Below are 21,345 nucleotides of genomic sequence, written 5' to 3'. Positions count from 1 at the left end.
TGGTTATGGGCTTATAAATAGGTTACTAAAGATTATGAATGTGATTTTTGAAAAAGGGTAGGACCTAAGAATTTTAAGAAAATCCTAATTGAAACCTCTGTAGAACAAAAGTGATGTAAAGCCAATTGTTTATTTTTAGGTATTAGCCACAGCCTTTCTAATTAAAAAGTTTCCACAGCTAGCTAATTAATTAGTATGATGGTAATCATAGTAAGGATACGAGTTTTGTCCTATTGTTAGCAACTGCAATTCAGGGTATAATTTCTAGACTAGGAGATACAGTAGACAAAACTTTAAGAGAAGAACAGTGTGCTCTTAGGAAGCATAGAGAATGTTCACAATTTTACTGGGACATTAATAATTAAGAAGTGCCTGAGTTATCGAACACCTTTTGTCGTCATTTCTACAGATTATGAGCAATGGTTTGATTCAGCTTATTGAAGACCTTTAGCAAAGGTATTGACTTTTTATGGTGTAGCCTAACAATCAAATATATCAAAGTAATTAATGCTATGTACATAAATAACAATGCTAAAGTCAAGGTAGTAAAAGAGGTTAGTAGCTGGTTTTGTTCAAAATCAGGAGTTAAGTTGTTTTGTGTTCTCTGCCTATTTGGGTAGATTATTTTGATAGACTTTGGCCTAAGGAGATAAGCAAAGGCTAATGTAAAACATGGAACCAATGGGGGAAGTAAACATTTCTTGGAGTTAGATTTTGTTGATGATTTCAGCATCTTAGATGAAAGTATGAGGAAAATGAATGAGCTTCTTGACGTTTTGCAAGTTCAGGGTGCTACAATAGGTTTGAAAATTAATGTTTAGTAGACTAGGTTGCTAAGGCTAGGAGTAAGTCAAAATGACCAGGTGACACTGGGTAACAAAACATTGATCAAGCAGACAGCTTAATTGACCTAGGTAGTATTATTAGTAAAAATGGTGGGTGCATTGAAGATATTAAAAGCTAAATGCCTAAGTCCCAGGATATTTTTCTACAGTTGAAAAAAAATTGACAGGATATGAAGAAAAATCTTCAAGCCTAGATTAGAATATTGGAAGCTAAAATGATGGTAGAGTTAAGTATGGTTCTGAAGTATAGGTGCTTCTAATAACAGGAAGATTTTAAGATGCTTTCCAGAGAAATTGCCAATAGATTGTTTTGGGTACCCAACTGACTGACCATATTTCAAACAGTAGGCTATACAAAAATGTGGTTCTAGTTTGTGTACCTATTATTTGCTTCCTGTATATTTGATGGTAAGACCAATTTGGTCTCAGTGGTAAGAAATGCAAGGGATTTAACAACTTAACAGCTTAACAACTTCAGCGTTTAATCGAAGCGAGGGAACAAAACCAAAGTGTTTCGAGTGCTCTCGCAACACGATTGCCGCATCACCTCACGTTGGTCTTGCAACGCAGATCTAGTTTTTTTCTTACTCTTAATTGATTCATTCCTTATAGTATATACGGAATGTGTGTATTATATTCGATTTTAAGTACATATAAATTGAAATTGAAATATCCAACTAGTATTTACTGATGATATTGTAATTTTTTTTTGGTTGCCGCAATAGACTATTATTTTTTTTTGCAAAGTCTGTATAAAGCATTGTGGGTACAACGAATCAGATATACAAAATTTTCGAAACAAAACTGAATATTTCGTATTAAATTCTGAACTATAAAATATAAGAATAAATTATATGATTTTACCAGCAATTATTTCCTGGTCAACGCTACCTATGTTTGAGATGTATGCCCTTTTTTCATAGAATATAGATGGCAATATCAAATTGTTATAAATGACTGATCTGTTGTATTTCCAATCCCAATGTGCCATCACAACTTTATGCTAGTATTGTTTGGATAAAACTAACGAGTGAGTATGATGTCTGAATACAAAATCCATATTTCTTGTTGCTTCAACTCAAACCTTAATAATTAAAATTAGTTGTTGCTAGAACCAATGTTATTTTATCAACATTTTCCTTTTCTCTGTGATTTCATTTATATTGTAAACATTTCAATAGCATTTACCATAATTCAACTTTTCAAGTAAATAGATGTCACTTCGATTAAAAGGAAAGTAAAAATTCCACACCTACTATAATTTTTTTAATCCTCGATTACTCTTTATCTGGGTGTTATATGCTTTCAAAACTCGATCTATAATCTTTATAGTTTGTTGCATATACTACTTGTTTTCTTGCTGTGTTTGTTTTATAGTTTTCTTAAAGCAGTAAATGTATATAGTTTTTTGTTAATATTTACTTTTTGCTGTTCAACTTTTACCAAGAATTTTTCAAACTTCAAATTTGAAGGGCCATGTCAAATTCGCAAAATTAACTGTTGATTGTTTATTGTTTTTTTTTTCATTATATTACAAAATTTATAACTTTTTTCTGCAAAAGCTATAGTCAAACATTTCCCAAACTGTTCAATACCCCCCCCCCTCCGCTAATTCTTTCGGTAACACACCCTTGAGAAATATCTTTGTTCCTGAAGGAACAGCTCTGTACAAAATTGACATATTTTCATAAATTATAATTTCTCTTTCTTATTCCTAAAGATTTCACGTAGTTGCAGTTAAATGATATAGCTTGTCTCGAGAATTACTCCTTTTATATAAGCATAAAAAAATTAGTGTAATCTCTTTAATGATTATTACCTTGTAAAATGTTCTATCAATGCCTGGTAAAAAGTGAACTTTGAATATAATTAAGAATATCTTATTTTTCAGTAAGACAACAAGACGGTTATAGCTTCTATTTCTCCTTCGCGGGGTTTGACCATGGATAATAAGAGTTTGAGTCAGTTGAAACCATAGATGAGGAGTATCGTCTTATGTTCAGGGTAAGATTCGAGTTTTTTCCTGAAAACTCTTTAACAAATTTCTTGCCCTGATGCTTTAAAAGAAAAAGACTTTTGCCAGCTTTGCCTAAAGATATTAACTTTATTCAGGAAGGTTCAGATTCCATAGTTTAAATTATGTTATGAAAGAGAGAGAAGAAGAAGAGGTTTTGAAGTAAAACAACGGAAAGAAACACATCATTTAAATTATATTTAAAACAAAATTACAATTTAAAATAACTTTGATCAAAATTGAATATTTAAATATGATTTTAAACAAAACTAAAACTTATAACTGAAACCAAATTCAAAAATATTAATTTTTCTTAATTCCAGTGTTAGGCACTAAAGCTTTGAAAACAGAAGCCTTATTTTTAATTCAAAAGTTTGAAGGGCCATAAGCAAGAGTGTATGTACTAATGTTAATGATATTGTTTTACGTGAAAAATTTTCAAGATCTGCGTTTTCCCAGTTTGGAGCAACTGTCAAAAGTTGCCATGAGAGCCTGCCTGGTGTTGGTATCACCCGAAGAAAACATAGAGGTTGGCAAAAATCTGTTATCAGTATTCTTGCTATTACTTAAACGGTGTAATTGAAGCTGAAATAGGCCCTAACGAAAGGTATAAATTCGTCTGGGAAAGCTTAGCTTTAAATAAAGGAGAAATCAGGTTGTTCGGCCATTGGGTGGGAGGGAGGTTTGAGCAGTGAACATCAAATGATGAAAGGTAAAAATACGCGTGGAATGTATAAAAGCAGTACCAAAAAGTAAAAATTTGAATGAACAATGTATGGTAGCAATTTAAGGAGGAAGGTGAGAAAGCTACCCCGAGCTTGAGGCATGGGGATTTAGATTGTAAAAATAAGTTATGATATTGAAAAGCAAACATTAGCTGGTACAAAGGAACGATAAAATTTATTGAGAGAGACGGGGTTATTTTTAGCTGAAGGGAAAGGAACCAAAAATAAGAAATAAAAGAAGCAGATCTAAGATCTAAGAGGGGCCTAAGAGAGTCCCCCTGATAAGATTGATGCAAAAATATGCATGGAAAAGGGATGTCAATTTTAATAAGATTAAGAAAAACCTGAAGACTGGGGAGGGGGGGGGGCTTAAGTAAATAAAGAAATATCAAACCAAAATGCTCAGAATTTTGAATTTTTTACATATATTCAAGACAACTGGAAGGGTTCGTTCTAGGAAGTAGTTCTATTATAGGAAATAAATCATGAAAATATTGGTAGACGGATCAGAAGGTCCTCCCAGTGAAGAGGGACATGGACAGGAATATGGTAGTCTAAGAATACGCAAGCGCCTCACATTGTGGGTCCATAACCACTTTTAAATTCAGGGTTATAGATTTTATATTTTTTGATCCTATTCGGCTTTTGTGTAATAGCTTTGGCATGCGGTGTAATTTGATGTGACGTAAAAAAAAAATCAATAAATTCTAGTTATTTGAGTTTTACTTTCATTATCTCCTGGGCTCAAAGTAAAGCTCCTATGATGTTAAACACTCTAGGTCACGGACCTTTTGAATCCCCCCCCTCTCCAAATTGATATCCCAAAGATTGCACCTAAGGTGTTTTATTCCCCAGTAAAAGTTTTGCTGTCCTAGCCAACCTCGGCAAAGTTTCAAAACTATCCTATACGATTTAGTATTGCTGCTCTTAATTTAAAGAAATGGTTGGGCCCATTATCAAAGAGGCAAGACGTGCCTCAGCAACCAAACCCAAAAATGGATACTTGGAAATGGACAAGTTAAAATATTTGAGATGTGGTAGCAACGGAAACTGAAACTTTCGCGATAATAAATGATGCCCAAAAGCTTTACCAATTGATTGCTGAGACCGTTTCCAGAAAGCAAGAAGAGTGTCCCACTCCAAAAGAAATAGACTGGAAATTCTTTGCTGAAAATCAGTTGAGAAATGAATGATGTTGTACAGGCTTTAAATCTGTTCAGTCTGCAAACACTACAGACGAATCGTTACTGGCCTCAAGCATCACCTACTTCTCCCCATCCCCTAAGCGCCCAGGACCTTCAAGAATATATGGGGTAATGAATGAGGATCACTTGACTCGTAAAGAGTAGCAAATTACCTAGCAAAGATTCAGTACTACCTGAAGAGTTGCCTATGCCTTTTGGATTTGATCTTAAAATTCGATAAAACAGTGAACGAGATCCACTTTTTAATACAGTGCTGTTTTTTCAATTTAAAATAATTTGGAGGGGGGAGGTAAATTTTAAAACTCGTCTCCGTTTCTTTTCAAAACTGAGCTGTTTTTTTTTACTTTCATTTGACGCGTTTTCTCTATGGGTTCAGTATATATTTTTCCCAACATATTCAAAAGGCGGGGCAGCAATAAAGATACTGTAATAAAAATTAATCGGTTTTTTTTTTTTGTCATCTCAGGATAGTTTGATTTTTTTTTTCCTAGGACAATAAGGGGGCCTTATTGATTTTACATACTTGATTTACCTGATTATATAGATGAATTACCTGATTATACCTGAATTGATTTACATGACAAACAAGGTTTTAAAAAGTCTTTAGTTGTTTTTAAAGCGTCTTTATATACTCTGTATGTCTGCGTATACTCTGATATAATTTTAATGACCCGTAATTACCGTTTTATTTTTTTTTAATATTTATCCACTAATTGATCACTGTCTTTTTTGAAGTGATTGAACCTAACGAGTCAGTTTTGTTAATAATCAATAGCCTAAAATCTATTTTATCCATCTATCAAATTATATTTTCACAATTTGTTTACCGTTTTTTAGATTAAAGCTGTATGAATCATAAGAAAGTCCAAAGTATATCATAAATTTGACGCATAAAATGTAGGGTTTTGTTGACATTACTATTTTCAAAAAAAGAGAAAAGAGTTTCTCTTGAAATTTTACATGAAACTTCTGTCAAATTGCAGCTTTTTGTATAGGTAGGACAATTGATAGGAAATATATCTACTTCTAGAAATAAATTGGCTTTTGCAAAAAAAAAAAGGTTTTGTTTTGACATAAAAGCTGCATGACGGTTGAAAAAAAAAAAGGAATTATAATCTAGAAATTGAGGGCGATTTTACGCATTTGTGAAATAAAGAATAGTCAAAATAAAAACAGATTTTTTGACAGGGATCTCCACCAACCTGCAGTAAAAAAAAAAAAAAAAAAAAAAAAAACATCGAAACAAACTCTGTTTTGCGGAAAATCTTTTCCATAAGAGAATTCCGATGGAAAACCCACTCCGCTTCACTGGAAATTCCCTTTGGGACCTTCCTCTCTGCGGACTATTCCCTCTGCCGAAAATCACTGAAGGAAATTTGTAACATTAATTTATTTCCTTTAAATCTTTTCTTTGTGTTTTGTAGTTGGGATTTGAGCTTAATTATTGGATTGAAAAACATAATATTTTAATTGATTTACTTGTTAATTTGAAATTAGGGATTTTGGCCAATCGTTCATGTGAGCTTTCGAAAGACTCCTAGATAAAGAAGAATATAAAAAATTGATGGTTCGGTTTCCTTTTTGATAATTAAACTGAATAGAAAATCATACTAAAATGCTAAATAAATATTTTGCAAAAATACGATCCAAATAAACGCAAGTATCTTCTATTTTATCTCTTACATTATTCTTCTGTTTTTCTGGCACTTGGTATTAACCAAGTGACATATAGCAATCACAAATTCTGTCGGTCTGTCGATCTGTCTGTCGGTCCCGGTTTTGCTACTTTAGGCAATTCCAGGTAAGCTAGGACGAGGAAATTTGGCAGGCGTATCAGGGACCAGACCAGATTAAATTAGAAACATCGTTTTCCCGATTTGACCATCTTGGGGGAGTGGGTGGCCCGTTAATTTGAAAAAAATAGAAAAATAGAAGTATATTTAACTTACGAACGGTTGATCAGATCTTAATGAAATTTGATGTTTGGAAGGATATCGTGTCTCAGAGCTGTTATTTTAAATCCTGACCGGATCTCGTGACATTGGGGGGGATTTGGTAGGGAGTGGGGTGGGGGGGAACTCAAAATCTTTGAAACACTTAGAGTGGAGAGATCGGGATTAAACTTGGTGGGAAAACCAGCACAAGTCCTAGATATATGATTGACATAACCGGAACGGATCCGCTCTCTTTGGGGTAGTTGGGGGGGGGGATAATTCTGAAAAATTAGAAAACATGAGGTACTTTTAACTTACGAACGGGTGATCTGATCTCAATGAAATTTGATATTTAGAAGGATATCGTGTCTCAAAGCTCCTATTTTAAATCCCGACCGGATCTAGTGACACTGGGCGGAGTTTGGGGTGGGGGAACCTAAAATCATGAAAAACGCTTAGATCGGGACGAAACTTGGTGGGAAAAATTAGCAGAAGTCTTAGTTACGTGATTTACATAATTTGAACGGATATATTCTATTGGGGGGGGGGTTAATTCTTAAAAATTAGAAAAAATGACGTATTTTTAACTTATGAAGGAGTGATCATATTTTCATGAAACTTCATATTTAGAAGGACCTCGTAACTCAGATCTCTTATTTTAAATCTCAACCGGATCCAGTGTCATTGGGGGGGGGCAGTTGGAGGGGGTGGCAGAAATCTTAGAAAATACTTAAAGCGGAGAGATCAGGATGAAACTGGATGGGAAGAATACAAACCTGTCTAAGATACGTGACTGACATAACCGGACCGGATCTGCTCTCTTTGGTGGAGTTGGGGGGGGGTTAATTTTGAAAATGGAGGTATTTGTTACTTACGAAAGGGTGAGCAGATCTTAATGAAATTTGATATTTAGAAGCAGCAAGTGATTTAAAGCTCTAATTTTAAATTCCGACCAGATCCTGTAACATTGGGGGGAGTTGGAGGTGGAAACCAGAATTCTTGGAATACGTGAAAATTGGGGTATTTTTTATCTTACGAATAGGTGATCGGATCTTAATGAAATTTGATATTTAGATGGAATTCATGTCTCAGAGCGATTATTTCAAATCCCGACCAGATCTTTTGACATTGGGGGGAGTTGGAGGGGGAAATCTTGGAATACACTTGGAGTGGAGGAATCGGGATAAAGCTTGGTGGATAGAATAAGCAAATGTCCTTGATACGTGATTGACGTAACCGTACTGGATTCGCTCTCTTTGGGGGAGTTGGGGGGAGGCGTTCAGCGATTTGGCGAGTTTGGTGCTTCTGGACATGCTAGGACGATGAAAATTGGTAGGCGTGTCAGGGAGCTGCACAAATTGACTTGATAAAGTCGTTTACCAGATTCATTCATCTGGGGGGCTAAAGGGAGAAGAAAAATTAGAAAAAAATAGGTATTTATAACTTACGAGTAGGTGATCGGGTCTTAATGAATTTTGATATTTAGAAGGACATCGTGACTCAGAGCTCTTTATTTTAAATCATGACCGGCATTAAGCCTCTGGTTTTCCTTTTAAATCAATCTATTGATTCTTAGAATTTTGTTCGAGCTCATATCATATGAGCTCTTAGCTCTTCTTGCCTCGTCACAAGTGCCATATGAGCTCTTAGCTCTTGTTCTCTCTATTTCTAGCCTCCTTTCCACCTGGTTCCCCTTTCATTTACCACCTCTATTAGTAAATTTATTTTTTAACCTTTTACTTGGGTGCATCTCTTCGTTCTGGACAATGCTTTCATATTACCTTTGTCAAAGATAAGTATAGTTTTATCTTATCTTTTAAAGTTGTCAAAGTTTTTTTTTACATCTGGTTTTATGTTCATAGCTGTCAACTACTTAATTCAGTCTCAGAAATCACTCTTTATTTCAAAACTGAGTTCGCAGTCTTTAAATTGTGATAATGTGTACCATAGCTTCATATATCTCAATCCATTGGGAGAATTATTAGATCTGCAAAGAAAACATCTCGGTCATACAATTTACAAGGTATTTTCAAGTTTATTTTTTCGGTCACGGTTCTCATGGGAGTGAGGTCCATAGAGCCATTCACTTACGCCCAAAGTTTCAGAGATTCTGATGGATACTATACTCCTTTTATTTGTGGGATTCAGAATGTTCCCATCAAGAAAAAAGGCTCTGTAAAAAACAGAAGTTAACGTAGGAAAAACCAGATTTTGACTCAGTGAAACTTATGTTTACAATATTCAGATCACAATTAATGATCCGGATAGTAATACTAAACCTGGTTAATTGTCTAATTTTTGTAAAAATTATGTTTTGAAATAATAGGACTTTTAAGGGGTGTTTCATGCGTTCGCTTACCGAGATCTGTAATTACTTACAGGGTTTGGTTGCGTAATATATGTTTTGTCAGATATTTTGTTAACAACTCTTTACAACACGTATTGTTCTTACATTATAATAGAAAATCTATTGCATAAATGCAATTCAGGGTATATATTTGCACACTAGGGGCAGTTGTAAAGTCATTTTTGTGGTTAATGAATCACTTAGTGTATACTCGTTTTCAAAATAAAACTTCTTACCCTGACAGTGTACTTCCTTCTCCTGATAAACCCATTTATTGCTTTAATAACATATTTTTCTGTTATTTTTTTCTGTTGTTTAATCCGTTCTAGTACCGATTGTGTTAATTAGCTTCGAATATATCCATTTTAAAATGAGTGACTGATGAATATTCGCAAAAAACACTCTTTAAAATCTGTTAAAAATCTGAATAATAATTCTACGTGGAGAGTAGCCTCTTGTATATATATAACTTTTTATTCGATTCATTTTTCAGGGTAAAGATTTTACCAGAGATAAAATTGAATTTGCACTTCTTGCTGTGTCTGATTTTTGCAAGAAGAAACCCATATACTCCACAGACAAAAGATAGATTGAATATTGAAAAATATTGCTAAAATGATCTATAAGTGGAACAGGAGGTTGAGCCGTACCACCGTTTAGCAACTTCTACACTTTTCTCTATTATATTGCATTTGATTACTCATTTTTATGGCACTTGGTATTAACCAAGTGACACATAGCAGTCGCAAATTCTCTGTCTGTTGGTCTGTCGGTCCCGGTTTTGCTACTTTAGGCACTTCCAGGTAAGCTACGAAGATGAAATTTGGCAGGCATATCAGAGACCGGACCACATTAAATTAGAAATAGTCGTTTTCCCGATTTGACCATCTTGGGGGGGGGGCGACTGGGGGGCCCGTTAATTCGGAAAAATAGAAAAATGAAGTATTTTTAACTTACGAACGGTTGATCAGATCTTAATGAAATTTGATGTATGGAAGAATGTCGTGTCTTAGAGCTGTTATTTTAAATCCCGACTGGATCTGGTGACATTTGGGGGGGGGGAGTTGGGAGGGGGAAACCTAAAACTTGGAAAACACTTATAGTGGAGGGATCGGGATGAAACTTGGTGGGAAAAATAAGCAAAAGTCCTAGATACATGATTGACATAACCAGAACAGATCGGCCCTCTCTGGGGTAGTTAGGGGTTGGGGTTAATTCTGAAAAAATAGAAAAAATGAGGGATTTTTAACTTACGAACGGCTGATCGGATCTCAATGAAATTTGATATTTAGAAGGATATCGTGTCTCAAAGCTCTTCTTTTAAATCCAACCGGATTTGGTGACATTGGGGAGAGTTTGTGGGGGGGAACCCAAAATCATGGGAAACGCTTAGATTGGAGGGATCGGGATGAAACTTGGTGGGAAAAATAAGCAGAAGTCTTAGATACGTGATTTATATAATTTGAATGGATCCGCTCTATTGGGGGGGGGGGGGTAATTCTTAAAAATTAGAAAAAATGACGTATTTTTAACTTACGAAGGAGTGATCGGATCTTCATGAAACTTCGTATTTAGAAGGATCTCGTAACTCAGATCTCTTATTTTAAATCTCAACCGGATCCAGCGTTATTGGGGGGGGGGGGGCAGTTGGGGGGTGGACCGGAAATCTTAGAAAATACCTTAAGCGGAGAAATCAGGATGAAACTGGATGGGAAGGATAAAAACCTGTCTAAGATACGTGACTGACATAACCGGACTGGATCTGCTCTCTTTGGTGGAGTTGGGAGGGGGATAATTTGGAAAAATGAGGTATTTGTAACTTACAAAAGGGTGACCAGATCTTAATGAAATTTGATATTTAGAAGGATCTTGTGCTTTAAAGCTCTAATTTTAAATTCTGACCTGATCCTGTGACATTGGGGATAGTTGGAGGGGGAAACCCGAATTCTTTGAAAACTTGAAATTGGGGTATTTTTATCTTACGAATAGGTGATCGAATCTTAATGAAATTTGATATTTAGAAGAAATTCATGTCTCAGAGCTCTTTTTTCAAATCCCGACCAGATCTTTTGACATTGGGGGGGGGGGGGGAAGTTGGAGGGGGAAATCTTGGAAACACTTGGAGTAGAGGAATCGGGATGAAGCATGGTGGATAGAATAAGCAAATTTCCTTGATAGTAATTGACCTAATTGTACTGGTTTCGCTCTCTTTGGGGGGGTTGGTGGGAGGGGTTCAGTGATTTGGTGACTTTGGTACTTCTGGACGTGCTAGGACGATGAAAATTGGTAGGCGTGTCAGGGAGCTGCACAAATTGACTGGTGAAAGTCGTTTTCCGAGGTTCGACCATCTGGGGGGCTAAAGGGAGAGGAAAAATTAGAAAAAATGAGGTATTTATAGCTTACGAGTGGGTGATCGGATCTTAAAGAATTTTGATATTTAGAAGGACATCGTGACTCAGAGCTCTTATTTTAAATCCTGACCGGCATTAAGCCTCTGATTTTCCTTTTAAATCAATCTATTGGCTCTTAGAATTTTGTTAGAGCTCATACCATATGAGCTCTTGGCTCTTAGCTCTTCTTGCCTCGTCACAAGTGCCAAATGAGCTCTTAGCTCTGGTTGTTTTAAAAATCAGAAAATATTTAGAATTAAAAATGAAAGAAAATTGCACAACATATGAAGAAGGCTGCAACTTTTGATTGTTTTGCTTTTCGTCTGATCCCTTGTAAAAAAGGATTTTTAAATGTTTTAGATTTAAGCTAAAGTTAAATTTAATTATTCCAGTTTAATTTTTTAGAGTTAAAATTTATTGGAGGGTAACAGGCATCCTTGCCCTCCTTCCCGGAAATAGTCTGTGTCATATAAACATGCCTCTTGGGCTAACACAGCCCTCCCAGAGCCTGGGCGATAGGGTTGCCAGTTGTAGCCAGGGGGCTTATATAAAGCCTACTTCTGTTTATGTAAAGAGGTAATTCTATCTATATTGAAGAGGAATCTATATTGATATTTTGTTTTGACAGCCTGAATACCCGTCATTAATAGGTTTGCTACTGTTTTGATGAGAGTTAAAAATTTTATTCTTCCAGTCGGCAATATTTTTCTTAAAATACATAATTAAAATAGACTGTTATTATAGAGTTATTATAGAAGAGGTGGTCATGTCAACTTTGGAAGACACTCATTTTATTGATAATTTAAAATTCTAATTTTCTTTTCAAGAGTCAAAAGTGATTGGGGGCAATAGGCCCCTGGAGCTTGGGGACTATGGTTGTAAGTTTTGCCCCGGGGGTATATAAGCTTATTTTGGAAGGGGGAGGGGGTCATATATAATTTGGAAGAGTCTGATTTGATATTAAAAGTTTTTTTTTTAATTTATTAAAGAGGAACTAGCCCCTGTAACATCCTTTCCCACCAAGTATATTTGATCAAAATTTTGAGATAGTTTTTTGTTGAAAATAGTCCACTTGTCATATAACAATACCTCTGCGGCTAACACTGGCCCCCAGAGTTTACGGGAAAGGGCTGTAAGTTTTGCCATAGGGGTATATTAGGCTATTTTAGAAGGGTTGGTTGCATCGACTATGGAGGAGGCTCATTTCATAAGCAATCGAAAGTTCTAGTTGCCTATCTTTTGAGTCAATAGTGATTGGAGAGCAATATCCCCTCCATGCCCTCTTTTTCTCAAGTATATCCAAAAGAAATTTTGCGATAGCGACTTTGTTCAAAATAATCCCTGTCATATAAAAATGCCTTTGGGGCTGACATTGCTCCCGAAAGTTAGGGGGCAAGAGTTGTAAGTTGTGACCTAGGGGCATATAAAGTTATTTTTGATGGGGTGGTAATATCAGCTTTGATAGAGGGTCATTTGATTTGAATTTTTTAGTTGTATAAAAGTGATCAGAAAGCAACTAGCCCCCCTAACGGCCTTCCCCCGAAATGTATCTTGACAAAATTTTGAGATAGCCCTTTTGGTAAATGAAATCTACGTCTTATATAACAATGCCTCTTGGGTTGACACAGTTCCCTAAGCTTTGGGAAAGGGTTGTAAGTTGTGTCCTGGGGCATATAAGGCTATTGTGGATGGGGTTGTAATATCAGTTTAGGAGGAGGCTCATTTGATTGGAAATTCTAAGCTCTATTTTCTTTGAGTTCAAATTTATTGGAGTTTTACAGACCTCATACGCCTCCTTCCCCCAGCTAGTCTATGTGTTTTATGACAATGACTCTTTTGACTGACAGCCCCCCCCCCCCCAGAGCTCGGGGGAGAGTTTTAGGTTGTGCCCTTGGGGTATGTAAGATTATTTTGGATGGGGTGCTCATATCAAATTTGAAAGTCTGATTTGATATGCGAAATTCTTGATTTTTTTTAAGACTCAAAAGTGATCAGAGGGCAACAGACCTCTGGAGTTCGAGGCAAGGGTCGTAATCTGTGTCCTGAGGGTGTATAAGGTTACTTTTGAAGGGGTAGTTATATCAACCTGTGAAGAGGGATAATTTGATTGGATATTAAAGGTTCTATCTTAAAGGTTTACTTTTTAAGTGTCAAAAGTGATCAGAAGGCAACTAAGATTTCCCCCCTGACGCATTAACCCTCAAAATTAAACTAATCCAAACTACGAGATAGCTCTTTTGTGCCAACTAGTCCACGTGTCTTAACAATGCTTCTGGAGTTGACACTCCCCCTCGCCCCCTAGATCTTGGGGAAAGGGCTGTAAATTATGTCCTGGGGGAATGTAAGGTTATTTTGGAATTCATTATTGTCAAACAATATGAAAATCTAACATTGGTGACACATCTCAATTCTTTAATAATGTATAATTGTATCTAGTCTTTTCCTTTTTTTTCAAAATAGTAATGTCTACAAAAACCAACATTTATGTGTCAAATTTTTTATACTATATTGGATTTTCTTTTGATTTATAAAACTTAAATCCAAAGAAAAGAGAAACATATTGTGGAAAATACAATTCGGTAGATAGACTATTGATTATAGGGTTAATGTAAGAGATACAATATTAGATATTTGAGATTGTTTGGACCTTGCTTTTGCAAAATATTCCTTTAGTATTCTAGTGTAATTTTCTAATTAGTTTGTTTATCAGAAAGGAAAGCTCACCATTAATTTACTATATTTATCCCAGTTTTCAAAAATGAATGTTTGGTATATCTCAGGAACTTCTAAGAGTATTAAGTAGAAACTTTCAGGTAATAGTAAGGATGTTCCTGGACAACATCAAAGCTACTGTGTATATCAAGTATAAAAAAGGATACATTGGTAAAATTTGCAATTTACCGAAAGCTGGATATATCTTAAACGTTTTTCCATTTATACGGCTCATAAATCTGAAATTGCCCGAGCTTTCAAGAACAGATATCAATATATAATAAACTATTAATCTACATAGCTTATTATTCCCAGTAATTTTGCTTAATGTGATGGTTTTAATTTTATTTTTATGTTATGACAAATAAATACATACGAATCGAAATAAAAATGTAGTGCATGATTTATTTTGGTGTAAAGCTGAAATTGCTATTGAACTTTATTGATGCACTTTTTGTATTTAATATAGCTGTACTTTACTGTAGAAGTTTCTTTGTTGGTAGAATTAAAAAAAAAAACTAATTTGCCAAGAACTAAATGGATGCTGCCTTGTCACTGCAAGTGTTGTAGCATTCATCCCCAGGTTTTTATGGCACTTGGTATTAACCAAGTGACATATAGCAATCGCAAATTCTGTCGGTCTGTCTCTCAGTCCCGGTTTTGCTACTTTAGGCACTTCCAGGTAAGCTAGGACGATGAAATTTGTCAGGTGTATCAGGGACTGGACCAGGTAAAATGAGAAATAGTTATTCATTAAATTGCTTTCCCGATTTAACCATCTGGGGGGGGAGTGGGGGGCCGGCTAATTTGGAAAAAGTAGAAAAAATTTAGTATTTTTAACTTACGAACGTTTGATCGGATCTTTGTGAAATTTGATGTTTGGAAGGATATCGTGCCTCAGAGCTCTTATTTTAAATCCCGACCAGATCTGGTGACATTGGTGGGGGGGGGGTGAGGTTGGAGGGGGAAACCTAAAATCTCGGAAAACACTCAGAGTGGAGGGATCGGAATGAAACTTGGTGGGAAAAATAAGCACAAATCTTAGATACATGATTGACATAACCGGGATGGATCCGCTTTCTCTGGGGTAGTTTGGGGGGGAGGTTAATTCTGAAAAAAAAGAAAAAATGAGGTATTTTTAACTTACGAACGGGTGATCGGATCTCAATGAAATTTGATATTTGGAAGTATATCGTGTCTCAAAGCTCTTATTTTAAATCCCCACCGGATCTTGAGATTTTGGGGGGAGTTTGTGGGGGGGGACCTAAAATCATGGAAAACGTTTAGAGTGGAGGGATCGGGATGCAACTTGGTGGGAAAAATTAGCAGAAATCTTAGATATATGGTTGATATAATTGGAACAGATCTGATCTATTTGGAGGAATTTAACTTACGAAGGAGTGATCGGATCTTCATGAAACTTCATATTTAGAAGGACCTTGTAACTCAGATCTCGTATGTTAAATCTCAACCGGATCCAGCGTCATTGGGGGGGGGGGCAGAAATCTTAGAAAATACTTAAAGCGGAGAGATCAGAATGAAACTGGATGGGAAGAATAAAAACAAGTCCAAGATGCGTGACTGACATAACCGGACTGGATCCCCTCTCTGGTGGAGTTGGGGGGGGGGGATAACTTGGAAAAATGAGGAATTTGTAACTTACGAATGGGTGATCAGATCTTAATGAAATTTGATATTTAGAAGGATATTATGATTTAAAGCTCTCATTTTAAATTCCAACCAGATCCTACGACATTGGGTGGAGTTATAGGGGGGAACCGGAATTCTCGGAAAACGTGAAAATTGGGGTATTTTTATCTTACGAATAGGTGATCGGATCTTAATGAAACTTGATATATAGAAGGATGTTATGTCTTAGATGCTCCATTTTCGACTCGAATTGGATCCGGGGACATAGGGGGTTGGAGGAGGGAAACAGAAATCTTGGAAAACGCTTAGAGTGGAGAGATCGGATGAAACTAGATGGGAAGAATAAGTACAAGTTCTAGATACGTGATTGAAATAATTGGAACGGATCCATCCTCTTTGGAGGAGCTGGTGGGGGGGGGGGGGTCAATTTGGAAAATAAGAAAAATTGAGGTATTTTTAACTTAAGAACGGGTGACCGGATCTTAAGGAAATTTGATATTTAGAAGGAATTCATGTCTCAGAGCTCATATTTCAAATCCCGACCGGATCTGTTGATATTGGGGGAGTTGGAGGGGGAAATAGGAAATCTTGGAAAACGCTTAGAGTGGAGGAATTGGGATGAAGCTTGGTGGATAGAAAAAGCAAATTTCGTAGATACATGATTGACATAATCGTACTGGATTCGCTCTCTTTGGGAGAGTTGGGGAGAGGGGCTCAGTGCTTTGGCGAGTTTGATGCTTCTGGACGTGCTGGGACGATAAAAATTGGTAGGCGTGTCAGGGAGCTGGACAAATTGACTTGATAAAGTCGTTTTCCCAGATTCGACCATCTGGGGGGGCTAAAGGGAGAGGAAAAATTAGAAATTATGAGGTATTTGTAACTTACGAGTGGTTGATCGGATCTTAATGAATTTTGATATTTAGAAGGACATCGTGACTCAGAGCTCTTATTTAAAAATCCCGACCGGCATTAAGCCTCTGATTTTCCTTTTAAATCAATCTAATGATTCTTAGAATTTTGTTAGAGCTCATACCATATGAGCTCTTGGCTCTTAGCTCTTCTGGCCTCGTCACAAGTGCCGTATGAGCTCTTAGCTCTTGCTCTTTAGTATCTTTTTTGTAAAACCAATTTCTCCCCTTTTGACTAAACGCTAAACATGAGAGCAGAGTAAGATTTTTTGTGTCTGTTTGTTACAGCTTTTGTAATTTCTTCTTTTAAAAATGAACGTAAAGGCTGCCTCATATGCCCTCCTCCTTTGTATGAAAGACACATGGACAAGCCGAGCACACTACTTGATTAATTTTGTAATCGAGATTGATTAGACTTGATTACATTGGAAGAAGCATCATAAAATGCCGTATCTCAATGTGTCTATTCTGTATAACCAGCTTGTGTATTTAACTCACATTTGTTTGATGGGTATGGTCGGGAGTATTGAACCCCAGGTTTTTTCCAAGCCCTTATTCTCCCAAAAGGAAAATTTAGATTTTCTGAATATGAAGTAAAATGAAGTAAAGCTCTACGATTATATTCCACGTTTTAAGCCATTTTTGAATGTCGCATTTTGGTTTCTGACAATCCCCCTATCCCAATTCTTTATTGGGTAAATATTTTTATCCCTGTTTTTAAGAGAAACCACGAAACCGTGGTAGAAAAAATACACCAATATATCCATGGGTTAACATTGAATTTAATTATTTAATTAAAAAAAAGCAAGACTAATCCCTCTGCATAAAGGTGGCCCTCAGGACAATTCATCGATCTTCCAACCCATATAAATATTATCCGTTTTTTCAAAAGTTTTTGAAAAACCCTTGCAAAGACTACTTCACCAGTTTCTAAAAAAAAGGATTTTTTAACAGTCGTCAGTTTGGCTTCAGACCTGGTCATTGAACAGAAGACGTTCTGGGATCCTTAAGCTTATTCATCAATAAGGCACCTGACTCAGGTCTTCTGCCAGCTATTATATTGATTTACATCAAGAAAACATTTGACAGTATGGGTCATACATTCTTATTGGGAAAGCTGGCACTTATTAGAGTGAGAGGGATAGCCCTGCAATGGTTTGAATCTTACCTTCAAAATAGGTGCATATATATTGATGACCACCCCAAGAGCGACACTGCTTTGAAATTTGGTGTGCTCCAAGGATCGATCCTCGGTCCTCATTTGTTTTTAGTCTATGTAAATGACCTAACTCGTATCCTTAAACCAAACCATCATCAAACACAGAGAAGATTATTTCTCGCTGAAATCGCTGTTTGAGCTTTCCTGCTTGGTTTTTGCTTTAAGATTTCTCGCCGGCTTGCTTCCACCGCCTTTTAGGAATCTATCCCATTTGGTAGCCGAACAGAATCTTCCAATTACAAGACTATCTACACAGATCCATATTCGACATAAGCCAACAGTGAGGTCGAATTTTTCGACTGACATCTTCTACGCTAAGGCTTACAATACCCTACCGCTTGAACTGAGAGGTAGGAGCTCCCATGGTTCTTTCAAAAAGAGAATAAAAAATTATCTTATTTTGAATTAGTTTAAATGGTATAAAAAATTTAAATAGTTAAGTGATTTTAGCCATTATTGTATATTTTTTTGTGTATGGGGATTGGAGTGGTTTGCTCTTGGATGAAAAGTTGGGGACTTGTAAGGTTTTTTTTTGCTGGTAGGCCCATGGTCGTGCCGAGAAGTGGAGGGAGAGCCATAGTGTGTATTTAGTTTTGAGGCGATAAGAGACTCAGCATGCATTTTTGGCAAAGAAATGAGGAATTATGTATGTTATGACTGTTATATTTTTTTGTTTAAATAACCCCGAGTAAACTAAATTGAACTGATTTAACGCTTTACCTCTTATAAAGGACAGACGCTAAACATATGTTATTATGTTACAGGGACGTAATGTTATCGAGTCGCAAAGTTCTTTCGCAGTCCCCTTGAAGAAGATTGCATGCTGGCATAACTGATCTGTTGTATTTCCAATCCCAACGTGCCATCACAACTTTATGTTAGTATTGTTTGGATAAAACTAACGAGTGAGTATGATGGCTGAGCACAAAATATCTATTATTTTGTTGCTTCAACTCAAAATATAATAATAAAAGTCAGTTGTTGCTAGGCCCAATGTTTTTTTATTAACATTTTCCTGTGATTTCATTGATATTATAAATATTTCAATAGCATTTACCCTTATTCATCTTTCAAATAAATAGATGTCATTTGTTTAAAAGAAAATTAAAAGTTCCACACCTACTATAATTTTTTTTAAATCCTCGATCACTCTTTATCTTAGTGTTATATACTTTCCAAATTTGATCCATAATCTCTATAAATTGTTGCATATACTACTAGTTTTCTTGCTGCGTTAGTTTTATCGTTTTCTTAAATCTGTAAATGGATATAGTTTTTTTTTTTAATGTTCACGTTTTGTTGTTTATCTTTTAATAAGAATTTTGCAAACTTCAACTTTGAACGGTCACATTATATTTCACAATTTAGGATCTGCTTTCTTTCTGCAAAAACTATAGTCAAACAGTTCCTAAATTGTTCAATAGCCCCCTACCCCCCAATTCTTTTGGTATGCCACACATGAGAAATAACCTTGTGCCTGAAGGCACAGCTCTCTACAGAATTGACATATTTTCATAAACTATAATTTCTCTTTCTTATTCCTAGAGACTTAACGTAGTGGCAGTAAAATGATATAGCTTGTTTCGAGAATTACTCCTTTTATATAAGCATGAAAAAATAATCTAAATTTTCAATGGTTTTTACCTTGTAAAATGTTATTCCAAAGCCAGGTAAAAAGTGAACTTTAAATATAATTGAGAATATTGCATTTTTCAGTAAGACAACAAGACGGTTTTAGCTTCTATTTCTCCTTCGAGGGGGTTGATCATGGATAATAAGAGTTTGAGTCTGTTGAAACCATAGATGATGAGTATCGTCTTATGTTCGGGGTAAGGTACGAGGTTTTTCTTGAAAATCCTTAAAAAAATCTCATTACCCTGATGCTTAAAAAGAAAAAGGCTTTTGTCAGCTTTGCCTCTTACTCAGACTATCAGTCTTGGGTTTTTATGGCACTTGATATTAACCGAGTGACATATAGCAATCGCAAATTCTGTCGGTCTGTCGGTCTGTCTGTCTGTCGGTTTGTCGGTCCCGGTTTTGCTACTATAGGCACTTCCAGGTAAGCTACGAAGATGAAATTTGGCAGGCATATCAGGGACCGGACCAGATTAAATTAGAAACAGTCATTTTCCCAATTTGACCATCTGGGGGGGGAATGGGGGGCCCATTAATTTGGAAAACATAGAAAAATGAAGTATTTTTAACTTACAAACGGTTGATCAGATCTTAATGAAATTTGATGTTTGGAAGGATATCGTATCTCAGAGCTGTTATTTTAAATCCCGACCGGATCTGGTGATATTGGGGGGGGAGTTGGGAGGGGGAAACCTAAAATCTTGGAAAACACTTAGAGTGGAGGGATCGGGATGAAACTTGGTGGGAAAAACATGCACAATTCCTAGATACATGATGGACATAACGGGAACGGATCCGCCTTCTTTGGGGTAGTGGGGGGAGGGGGGGGGGTAATTCTGAAAAATTTGAAAAAATGAGGTATTTTTAACTTACAAACAGGTGATCGGATCTCAATGAAATTTGATATTTAGAAGGATATCGTGTCTCAAAGCTCTTATTTTAAATCCCGACCTGATCTGGTGACATTGGGGGGGGGGAACCTAAAATCATGGAAAACGCTTAGATTGGAGGGATCGGGATGAAACTTGGGGGAAAAAATAAGCAGAAGCTATAGATACGTGATTTACATAATTGGAACGGATCCGGTCTATTGGGGGGGGGGGGGTGTTATTTCTGAAAAATTAGAAAAAATGACGTATTTTTAACTTACGAAGGAGTGATCAGATCTTAATGAAACTTCATATTTAGAAGGACCTCGTAACTCAGATTTCTTATTTTAAATCTCAACCGGATCCAGCGTCATTGGGGGGGGGGGCGGAAATCTTAGAAAATAATTAAAGCGGAGAGATCAGGATGAAACTGGATGGGAAGAATAAAAACCTGTCTAAGATACGTGACTGACATAACCGGACTGGATCTGCTCTCTTTGGTGGAGTTGGGGGGGGGGGGGTAATTTGGAAAAATGAGGTATTTGTAACTTACGAAAGGGTGACCAGATCTTAATGAAATTTGATATTTTTAAGGATCTTGTGCTTTAAAGCTCTAATTTTAAATTCCGACCAGATCGTTTGACATTGGGGGGGTGTTGGAGGGGAAACCGGAATTCTTGGAAAACGTGAAAATCGGGGTATTTTTATCTTACGAATAGGTGATCGGATCTTAATGAAATTTGATATTTAGAAGGAATTCATGTCTCAGAGCTCTTATTTCAAATCCCGAGCAGATCTTTTGACATTGGGGGGAGTTGGAGTGGGAAATCTTGGAAAACACTTGGAGTGGAGGAATCGGGATGAAGCTTGGTGGATAGAATAAGCAAATGTC

The 21,345-nt window shown here is 36.2% G+C and overlaps 1 long non-coding RNA gene across 6 annotated transcripts in view; it reads left to right on the top strand.

Moving 5' to 3' along the window:
• The window catches only part of LOC136026670 (uncharacterized), an 85,786-nt gene that overhangs the window by 30,421 nt on the left and 34,020 nt on the right, over positions 1-21,345 (top strand). For 3 of the 6 annotated variants that reach the window (XR_010617383.1, XR_010617380.1, XR_010617382.1), the window contains 2 exons: positions 2,737-2,849; positions 18,714-18,854. This is a non-coding gene — a long non-coding RNA (uncharacterized LOC136026670). Of the gene's footprint in view, positions 1-1,783; positions 1,876-2,736; positions 2,850-18,713; positions 18,855-21,345 lie in introns of those variants that run through there. The other 3 variants (XR_010617381.1, XR_010617385.1, XR_010617384.1) reach the window with 2 other exon arrangements.

This window comes from Artemia franciscana, chromosome 4, assembly GCF_032884065.1.
Source record: "Artemia franciscana chromosome 4, ASM3288406v1, whole genome shotgun sequence".
In the NCBI taxonomy this organism is placed as follows: domain Eukaryota; kingdom Metazoa; phylum Arthropoda; class Branchiopoda; order Anostraca; family Artemiidae; genus Artemia; species Artemia franciscana.
This window is presented reverse-complemented; position numbering and strand designations above follow the sequence as displayed.